At 37.2% G+C, this 11,329-nt stretch overlaps 1 pseudogene; it reads left to right on the top strand.

Annotated features, from left to right (window-relative positions):
* Window positions 1-699: 699 nt before the first annotated feature.
* LOC107713580 (AN1-type zinc finger protein 1-like) lies at window positions 700-11,027 on the top strand (annotated as a pseudogene).
* The last annotated feature ends 302 nt before the right edge of the window (window positions 11,028-11,329 follow it).

Here is an 11,329-nt window from a genome sequence, read left to right as displayed (position 1 = left end):
AGTAATACATCATTCGATACTGTAAAGGGTCTATTTTTATTTGTGTACACTCACAATAACAACAAAAAGTTGTGCTTTTGTAAAATAAAGAAAACAAACAGGATGTACTTTCTGCCGTCTCGGTCTTTGTGAACTGAAATGCTTGAAATGTCTACTTTTGAACAAACCCATTCAAATTAAACAAATACCCTGGTTATGTAATCCGTATGAAAGGTGCATTTCTGCAGAGATGATCGTCAACTTAATCTGTGCAGCTGACAGCGACTCAGAAAGCACTAGTTTATTAATAAACAATATCTCCTTGCAATTTTTTTAACCCATTCATAGTTTTATGTGTGCGCTTGAGCACGGAATAGGCTATTTAAGTATATATTTAAGTAATTAAATTATTATAAACGTGTGATTAGTCGACTAATGGCTTAAATGAATGACTATTAGTTGACTAGAAAAAATCTTTAGTCAGGGGCAGCCCTACAAATGACAAATTAGAAATATAATTTTGCTCAATATATAAATTTTTTTCCAACCAAAATTACTTGAACACAACTTACTTCAGAGTTTATGAGTAGGAACTTCCCAGGAGGACTTGAAATCAACATACTTGAACGGTAAGTCTGGTGGAAGTTAGTGAAACAGTTAACATCGCTTACAGCACCTGTGTTTATAGCGCTGCAGCTTCAAGGGCTTTATTAGTATGTGATGGAAGATCTTCCTCCTCATATCACCATCGCCCCAGCACTCTATTTGTCATCTCAAAACCCTCACTCGCTTCAGGAGCAGTTGGCTAAGAGTTGCTACAGATTGCTGTGGGCGGCATGTGATGAGGTACAGCTGAAGTTATTACCACCTCGTCACCAATGGCATAAAGTCTGTCTCTCATGGGACCACAAGCACGCACAAGGTGCCCAAGGTCCAGGTAAGCTGCAATGTAGCCAGGTCTCAGCCAAGACAACCTGGGAAAACAATCTACAGGTTCTCTGCACAACCCCAGTTCAATGATTGTGCCTTTGAGATAGACAATTTATTACCCTTTTTAAATATATTTTAATGCAATGTTCTCTTGTCACCAAAAACTCACTGTGCTTGTCTTAGCCCTGACGCACACATCTTACATTGGCAATATGTAAGCAATGCACGTTCATTTCAGAGCCATTATTATCAGATTGCTGTATTCATTGCACATGTAAGCAGGTTTCGACAATGAGCCAGACTCAGCAGAAATTACAGTGAAACTGGACTATAAACCTATATAGTATGTCCTAAATCCTATAAACCTACAGAGTATATCCTACGCAATCTTTTGCAATACAGGTTTTATGAAGAACCATGCATTTGTGTGTGAAGCATTAACTACTCACACTGTTAGACAAGGGGAAAGACAGTTCTTTAAGTGTTTATTCTCAAAATGTTGCTTCTTTAATCTTGTAATGTTGCAATTTTACTGTCTAATTTCTCATAAAAGACCTATTATGAGATGATTCTCAAAATTCCTTTATTCAAAAGGGCTTCATTCTTGAAATCTAATATTTTTTCTATTTTAATGTTGCTCTAAAATGGTGTCAGTGAATAAATGTGGCTGCCTTTTAAAATTCGTCATTTTTCACAAGGCCATCTCCTAATAACCATTTGATCATTTATATCAGTTATTAAAGGAAATACTCCATGTATTAACCCCGGAAACCCTTTATTATCTCAATAAAGTTACGTTACACAGCAGATACACTGTTAAAGTGCTTTCTTCTATCCTAGTTTAACATGCAAAGAGATCCTGCTGCACTTGTCTTATGGAAATGAATGATTCCTCAAATCAATCTATTTAATATGTTTTAATTCTAATTCGTTGCATTCAAATTTGAATTACAGTTCTGCACCTTGTTTGCTACTTCAGATTCTGTAATTGAATTGGAATTCAAAAGGCATTCTCCGTTCAAATCTGAATGGTACACAAGCCTGCCTCAAATCATTCGGCTTGTTGAAGAGAGAAAGATGTGCTATTAATCATCTAAGTGATCAGACTTCACCTAGCAGATGATGAAATAGGCAAAAAAAAATCTAATAGACTTTGTAGACATTGTAGGAGGCTTCCAATTGTATTTAAGAGCATGAAAAGACTAAATTGTTCACTTTTTTCGATATGTCATTCTACATTAATATGCATCAATGATTTATGATTTATAGAGACAATGAATACTTACTTTTTTAACAATAGTAGAAAGACAAGCATATATTATTGATATGTTTTAAAGTGCGCTTTAGAACCTTGTACTAAAGTTTTCAATGTCACGTCCAATAGATGTTCAGACGCCTCTCTCCTTTACGAGTAATGTGTTACTAATGCATTTCTCATCTTCAAATTAATCTTCATATTGGAAATTAATTAATGCAGGGTAAATGCAATTAATGCAGGGTGGTTCTAAAACCTGGGTACACATAATTCTGGGTAATCTTGTTTCATGGTTCATCAGTTCATGTTTTTTTTTTCTGCGTAACAAAAAATTGTAAGTAGTCAGGTATTATGATCTCAAAATGTTTGTTTGTTTGTTTGTTTTTAACTTTATGCAAGAACATGAAAATATGATTATAAAATATCATCTCTCATTAACTCCTGTTAATGTGCTTGTGGTCACTATGTAGCATTTAAATTTTTCTCTCAAACACTGAAACTAAACAGCACATGACAGTTTCTGAGACTGTGATTAGTTGTCTTTTGTTAAACAGTAAAATAGCACTGGATTGTTTCATGCTGTATACCTTTGGCACTGCAATTTGTCTGATGAAAAAGCATGTGACAAGTTACTTTACCCAGTGTTGAAAGTGGCCTTAGACTGGGGTTTAAACAGAAAAAAGCCTTATAGAGTCTAGCACTTTCAGAATTAAACTCTTTACCATTAATCGGTACTTCTGTAAACTGGTCATTGATATGCACCCCATTTCAAGTCGAAGGGTAGGACAGGAGGGTAGCAATAATTACGGGGAAAGGCTAAAAGATCTGCCATCTCCAGGTCCCAGGGCAGACACAAAAGCTCAGTGATGCCAGATTTAAATCAAAACAGAAAAATATTAAATAAACTGGGGGATGTAAACAAACAAAGGCTTCATAGCACCGTATATCCCGGACGAGCCCCCACTTGTTACACACTCTCTTTCAAGTCTCATATTCTGTTTAACTCATCTGTGATATATAATTATCATTTGGATGCTTTCCAACTGCCACTCTCTTTTCTCTGACACATTGACAGCCACTCCTGTTTGAAGTGTGAGAAATTGTCAGTAAATGTCAAAATTGAATCAATGATGTAAACTTACATCTGCCAAAAAAAAACTAGAAGAGAAAGATGAACATAGTTTTAGGCCCCAATTAAGGGTTATTGGCAACCCGCTTGGCAATCTACTTATTATGACACTGCAAAAATCATTTTCAGTATTTTTGTTTCTCCAAATTACTGAGCAAAATCAACCAACAGATTTGGGGAACGAAACAAACTGTTGCATAAAACAAGACAAAAAAAACTTGCGAAACAAAACTGTTTGGCCATTTTACCAGCCTACACATCTCAAACTTTAAGTTTGCCCTCTTGGAGAATTTTTAATGTCACTTTCTTGGCCTCATCAGAAGGGCACTCAATATCAGTCGTGTGCATCTCCAACCTTAGAGTGTTTGGAGTGACGTCAGAGACTAAACAGTGTCTGTTTTGGGAACGCTTCTCTAGGATGTGTAAATGGACTTGTCATGTTCTTGGTGGAGGTCGCAGCTGGAAGTCCATGTGGCATTGATGAACCCTGTTAGCACTTAGTTTTTCAAGGCGCATGCTGCACTAGCAGGATTCTAGTATATTTGTCCTGAACTGAAAAACATTTCTGAAAGAATCGCCTATGTGCAAATAGAAATATGACACCTTTTGCCTAGCCTGAACACCTTTCAAAATATATAACAGTTGTTATCATGGATTACTTTCACACAGACATACACTGTCAAGAAAAATAAGTAGCTTCTCAAAGGTAAACTTTGTGTCTTATCTAGCCCTAAAGGGTGCATATGGTACTAATACGAACCATTTAAGGAGGTTTTCTGGCAGCATATTAACAATCAAAGTGAAGAAGTGAAGTGAAGAAGTGACGTGACATGTGGCCAAGTATGGTGACCCATACTCGGAATTAGTGCTCTGCATTTAACCCATCCAAAGTGCACACACACAGCAGTGAACACACACACACCGTGAACACACACCCGGAGCAGTGGGCAGCCATTTATGCTGCGGCGCCCGGGGAGCAGTTGGGGGTTCGGTGCCTTGCTCAAGGGCACCTCAGTCGTGGTATTGAAGGTGGGAGAGAGCGCTGTACATTCACTCCCCCCACCTACAATCCCTGTCGGTACGAGACTCGAACCCGCAACTTTTGGGTTACGAGTCCGACTCTCTAACCATTAGGCCACGACTTCCCCCCAAATGCAAGAGGATATACCACATAACTATCCGTACTATTCTACACTTGAAGGAAATACTAGTGCTAGCAAGGCAGCAAAAGAAGTGCATCACATTTTAAGTAAGTCCAGGTTTAATGATTTGGTTCTTTGTAAATGACACTGCAACAGAGCCATATGGATTGAAATTATCCACACATACAAATTGTGAATGGAGTCTGTAAGCTTAATTAATTGCCGTGTAATTCTTACAGTTTAACCCTTTCAGTTAAATATATTTTAGAACAAACCCTAATCAGGAATATCAAAATAGTGCTGCATTGTAAACACTGTTGTAACATTTTGCTGTTTTATTATATTATGGGTCACGTTCTGTTTGACGTTTCCACTCCAAAAACAGATTCTGGCCCTAAGCATTCCTGTTATTAAAATATTCAGGCAAGGTGTTAGCCACAACACGGTCATGAACTCGATTCCCAGGGAATGCATGAACTGATAACATGCAAACCTTTATTCCAATGTAAAATCGCATGCCAAATGAATCTATTTTTGGGTGAGTTGTGACCCCAAAAAATGGGTTGCAGTTCTGTTTCAATATGGTCATGAAAAGGAAAACAATGCAACCAATCATAATAATAAATGGATTATTAATTAAGTTCAGTGCATTTTGGAAACATATTACATCAGCTCACTGGTTTATTATTTACAGAAATATTTCATACAATATACTGAAACAAAAAGTGCACCCCATTATGGACAAATACATAATTGCTTTTAATATAAACTAAAATACTTTAGTATTAAACAAGAGATGTGTCCCTAGTCTTATCTGAAACTATATTAACGATAACATCGGTAATTATTTACAATAAGGTCTCATTTGTTAATTTTTGTTCAACTTACTGGTTGCTCAACTTATTACAACTGTTGATTTTAAAATAGTAAACACTGAATTGGATATTAACTAAAATTAATTAATGTATTGCTCATTGTTAGTTCACTAATTTAATATACCTACTGTTAACAAATTAAACCTTATTTTAAGAGTTATCGTAATGATATGAAAATAATTATTTTACATATCTTGCCCATTTCTCTAAAATCTCATGCTAAATATGTGTTCAATTTCAACAAGGGTAAACATGGTTTGTATTTTGTGAATAATTACCAAGAGTATGAAACCATTCAAAAGACATTGATTGGCCAGTTAATTATTTTGCATATCTATGGGCCTATGCAGTTTTTTGGTCATTTTAATACATTTTAAAGACACTAGCTATGTTTCCATCCACCTATTTTCATGCGCATTATGGCATAACGCATAAAAAAAACTCTGGATGGAAATGCCAAGATGCGCATTCATTCTAAAAATGTGCATAAAAAATGTATGCGCACAATTGTGTCGGATAAACTTTGTATCTTATACGAAAAAAATTTGCATAAACTACGATGGAAACACATTTACCAAATAAAATCCTCCATGCGCATCAAAAAAGTCATGTGACTTTGCACTATGGGATGGGATGCTGGACTAACCAGCGGACCGATCTCACTGCACAGCATCTCAAATGTTGTTATGGTCATTCTGAAATGCCCGAGCAAAGCCTGTCGTCAAAGTATTTCTGTAGAATTGCCTCCCAGAACTGTCTCACACGACTGTGTTCCCAAACAGCAGCATCCGCCTCCGAAAGCAATGATTGCATTTATTGTGTTTTGTCTGCTCGCTCTGAGGCGCAAGTAATTTATCATATATGAAAATTATTATATTCAGAGGATTCTCCTACTTTTGTTAGTGATATTTAGTGCCAGTGTATCAGGAAGTGAAGATTTTGTCCCCTTTGACTCGTTGGATGGTAACGGTGATTAATTCGTCAATGTTTTATACGATTTTCAAATTTTAAAAGTTAAGTTAAATTCGCAATTTAACTTAACTTTTAAGTTAAATTCCCAACTTTGAATGGAAACATTCTGTTTAGTACAACAAACAATTTTGATACTACGCTGGGTCACCACTTTTTATGTCCAAGTTAAAATTTCCTTAAGCAAAACCAGTTAAGAACCACTAGTCTTTACTGGCCTGCAAATTTTGTTTATGGTGGCAAATGCTGATTCTCTTCTACTTCTCTTCTGCTTTCAACTGCAGGCACCTGCTTCAAGCTTATCATGTTATCCAAGGGAACACCTGCCGGGAGAAATCACATGTCCAAGTCCTGTCCAGGTGATTTCCCCAGCACCTGGGCCATGTCAGCAGAACCATCGGTCAGCCCGCGGGAAGCTTGCGCTGACCTCTTTTATGCGGAAGAGAGAGTTTTGAGCAGTCTGTTTGCCTGTTGTGTGGATTTTTTTTTTTTTGACAAGCCAAAGCATGTGCACTCATGCAGACAACGATACAGACCAACTGGCTGCTTCAAAACACTAAAGAATCTTACCAGACAAGAACAGCACTACTGCAGCCAGGTTTCTTCAATGCAACGCATGACACCAGAAGTCGTTTCCCCTCAGTGATTTACTAGAGGAGTGACACAAAATGTGTTCACTTGGTAAATATATAATTCAAAAACTAATATATTTCAATTATAGACTGCAATGTGATTAAATGGAGAGCTTGGCTCGATGTTCCCCCTGGACTAGTTCATTTGCACAGTAGTGAGTTAAGCAGCTGTGTATGTGTCCTTGTGTTGTGATTGAGAGTACCAGATGAACACGCTCCTACCTAACTTTATTTGGAACTCCGATAATAGTGTGGCATTGGTTGTGTCTGGAAAATCACTGGCTTTTGGGAATAAAACGCAATCTGTAATGGGCCAGATTTGCAAAGGAGGTGTTTTTGCACTCAACACTGCAAATGTAATATTGTTGATACTACTGTCAAGCTCATTTTAATCTTAAAAATATCTTAATGTTTCATTGAGCAAACCATTGCTAAGGTTATCACCTTTGTGAGTGACTGCTGTATTCTGCACACACAAAACAATTCTTTTAGAAATTCTAGTCACAGCACCACCCTAAAAGGGAACCTGGTCAGTGTGAATTCACAGAGCATATGGAGCTGAAGAGAGTGCTTTTAGCATCACCCTTTCTCTTGGACTGGAAAGAAAAGCTGTTATGCACAGTGCAATGCTAGTTAAGAGGAAACATGCAAAGAACAACTGGTTTCTTGTTTATATGTCATGTTCTTAAAGGCAGGGAATTGGCTGCTCCCATTTGCGTCAAAAAAGGGGTGAAATGGCATGGTTTTTTGTGCTCTTTAAAGTAGGTTACAGCGGTAGCTGTTCATTTGTCATCCACGACAATGTGATTAATCATGGAAGGGCCGCTGCTGAATCCCCCATTGGGCTGCGTTCACCAGGTGGCTCATCCAACTGAATGTCATTGCCCAGCCTCAAGGAGCTCAGCGTGTCTCCTCAAAGTCTGTCAATTAAGTGTGCTGGCTCAGAGCGGTTCTTCCTGCAGTCTATCCTGTTTGGTCTCGTTCTCACATTTAAACACACTGCATGGTTTGAAGTCTTGGAAACCATGGAATAAAAATTGGCCCTAATATTGTATTACTGGTCATAATCATTGATGCACATTATTCCAGACAAAATCTGTGCTACATATATGAATTATACGCAGGATTATTATCGTCAACTAATACTACAAATAAAGGTAGTATTAGTTAACTTTATTCTAGGTTCCAATTTTCACTATTAACTAGCATGCAACTAACAACTACCTTACTAACTATTAATAAGCAGTAAAATATGAGTTTATTGAAGCAAAAGTCGTTAATAGTAAGAATTGGACCTTAAAATAAAGTGTGACCGAAAAAAAAAAACATTCATTACATGAAATAAACATTCACTGAATAAAATTAAAAATATTTTTCAAAAGTAAACATTTAATTTCAACTTGTTGCAGTTCTCCTTTTTTTGTTGTTGTTCTGCTTAAGCTGAAGTGTTTTTGTTTTATCCAGCTGTATTTACTCAGTGCAACCTATAACATCCAAGTGAAAGATATAAAGATATAACACCAACAAAAAACAAAAGAAAAAACAGAATCACTGAGTTGGAAAAAGGATCACCCCCTTGTGTCACTATTTTGTTGAATCACCTGTTGGCACACATGGCAGCAGATTTTCCTCAAGAATTTGGTGGTATTTTGCCCCATCCATTTCTCCTTCTATCCTGACAAATGCTCCAATCCCTGCCGCAGAGAAACACCCCATAAAACAATATTACCACCTCCATGCTTTACTGCAGGAATGCTGTTATTTGAATGCTGAGCTGGACTGGATTTCCACCAGACATATCGTTTGGTATTGAAGCCAAATAATTCAGTTTTAGTCTCATCTGCCTCAGAATCTTTAAGGTGCATTTTGTCAAAGCTCAGTCTGACTGCATTTGGCCTTTCTTGAGGACTGGCTTTTTTCTTGCAGCCCTCCCATGCAAACCACATCTGTGGAGGATTTGTGATATTGTTGTCACATGCACACAATGACCTCCTGCAGCTGCTTCAGAGTTGCTGTCGGTCTCTTGGTCGCCTCTCTGATCAGTTTCCTCCGGCTCTTTCATCCAGTTTGGAGTGACGTCCCGATCCAGGGAGGGTCTGTGTTGTACCAAATACCTTCCACTTCTTAATAATAGACTTCAATGTGCTTCTAGGCATTGATAAAGCCTTTGAAATGGTTTTGTCTCCATCTCCTGACTTGTGCATGTCCACAACTTTATCCCGGAGATCTTTTGACAGTGTCTTACAACCCATAGTTGATTGTTTGCTTCAGTTGCACCACCAAGGACCGAAATGCTCCAGGAAAGCTCTTTTCATACTGATCTAATCAAAATAAGCACAGCTGAAATTCAAATGGCTTTGTGTGCCATTGAGAAGGTGATGAGCTACACCTGATTGAGGGGTGATCTTTTTTCCAACTCCGTGATTCTGGTTTTTTTATTTGTTTCTGACATGTGTGTGTTAAATCTTTCACTTGGATGTTATAAGTTGCACTGAGTAAATACAGCTGGATAAAGCAAAAACTGTGTCCGTTTTCATTTCAGGCTGCTAAGCAACAAAATAATTATTTTAAAAGGGGCTGATTATTTTCTACACCCACTGTATATGTATGTAATGTAGAAAATTACATATTTTGTTTCTTAAAAATGAAGAAAAATGACAAAAGCACAAAAAAAATTATTTATATATATATATATATATATATATATATATATACACACACACACTCAATGTTACATATAAATATATACAATAAATATATACACATACATACATAATACAAATGTAAATGTATAATGTGTATAAATGTATGTGTGTATGTTTATTTAACTGATTCCTGGGGTTTAAATGGCTGTTACAGATGATTCTCTTAATTCTTTCAGGTGCTGGTGAAGAAAACAATCTCTGGGTCTGGGGGAAGCACATCATATCCATGTAGCTTTGAGGATTGCAAAGAAAAATAGCTGCTGCCTGTCATCTGCCCACACTGTGAAAAACACTTCTGCCTCCCGTATAAAACCTATTGCAAACATACTTTACAAACATACCTTACATCTCTGACACTGCTGAAGTCTCACCTAATGGACAAAGAGACTATAGTGGGAAAACAATAGATAAAACCTCATTAAAATAATGTTTTGTGAATATAACCATGGCAACTGGTGTACTAAGTGTTGTGTCCTTACTTAAAATGCTGTGCTCATCTATATACCTGACTGTTTTCCTCTGGTCTCAGACATCGGCATCAGGATGACCATAAGTGTGAGAAACTGGAGACACCAAAGCCTCGCATGGCTGCAACACAGGAGCTGGTGCAGAAGATAGTCGGTCAGTTTTTTTAGCAATACACTGCAAAGTACACTGTTTTGTCTTGGATTTCTGTCTCCTGCTGTTTGGGATATGTACAATTTTTGTCCACTAGAGGGCAGTAGTGTCTAAACTTGAAGAGTTTGTAATACCAAATAATTCTTAGAAAGCCAAAGAATAATCTCCACAATACTTCCAACAGAGTCAAAGAAGAATGCACCACCAATTAAAGGCAGAAAAGGAGCAAAAAATGCTGCAACCGCTGCAAAAGTTGCTCTGATGAAGCTTAAAATGCATGCGTCAGGAGATAAAGGCCTGCCACAGGTATCAGTGCCAAACTTATATTACAAAGTATCTTCCATTCATTTATGACAAATATAACATTCGAAATTCCTCCTCTGCAGACAGAACGGGCGTATTTCCAGGTGTTTCTGCCAAAAGAAGCTAAAGACCCTAGTTTGCCCATGTTCTTCTGCTCTAAGTGGAGTGTTGGCAAAGTAGTGGACTTTGCTGCATCTCAGGCCAGTCTGAAGAACAACAACAATGTGCTCACAGCTAATGTCAGCTATACAGCACCACATTCAACTTTGTTCTATAGGACTGTGCCACAACGGAGACAACGTCATTCTGGAGTATCTGGATAACAAGAGCTCTGGACTGGATGATGTCACAGACTATATATCTTCCTCCTGAATCAAAATCCCACAACCATTCAGAAGAGTGTTATAGTAAAATAGTTTGAGGAAAGTAGGAAACAAAGTGTCGGATTGGACTGTCTATTGTAAATATATTCCAATTTACTTCTCTTTAATAAATGGGTCAAAGACATGTTGCTTATTCTTTTGTTCTATTTATTAATTTATTCGGTAACACTTTACAATAAGGTTGTATTAGTTAACATTAGTTAATGCATTAGTTAACATGAACTAACCATGAACAACACCTCTGTTCAGCATTAGTTAATCTTTGTTAACGTTAACTCACACATATATTAATGCATTTATTCACATTAACAGCGCAATTAGTTAACATTAGTTCATGCATTAGTTAACATTAACTAACCGTGATCAACACCTCTGTTCAGCATTAGTTAATCTTTGTTAACGTTAACTC

The sequence above is a fragment of the Sinocyclocheilus rhinocerous genome, unplaced genomic scaffold (genome assembly GCF_001515625.1).
Source record: "Sinocyclocheilus rhinocerous isolate Xijiao unplaced genomic scaffold, SAMN03320098_v1.1 scaffold599, whole genome shotgun sequence".
Lineage (NCBI taxonomy): Eukaryota > Metazoa > Chordata > Actinopteri > Cypriniformes > Cyprinidae > Sinocyclocheilus > Sinocyclocheilus rhinocerous.
Note: the sequence above shows the minus strand (reverse complement) of the source record. Positions and strands in the feature narration are given on the sequence as shown.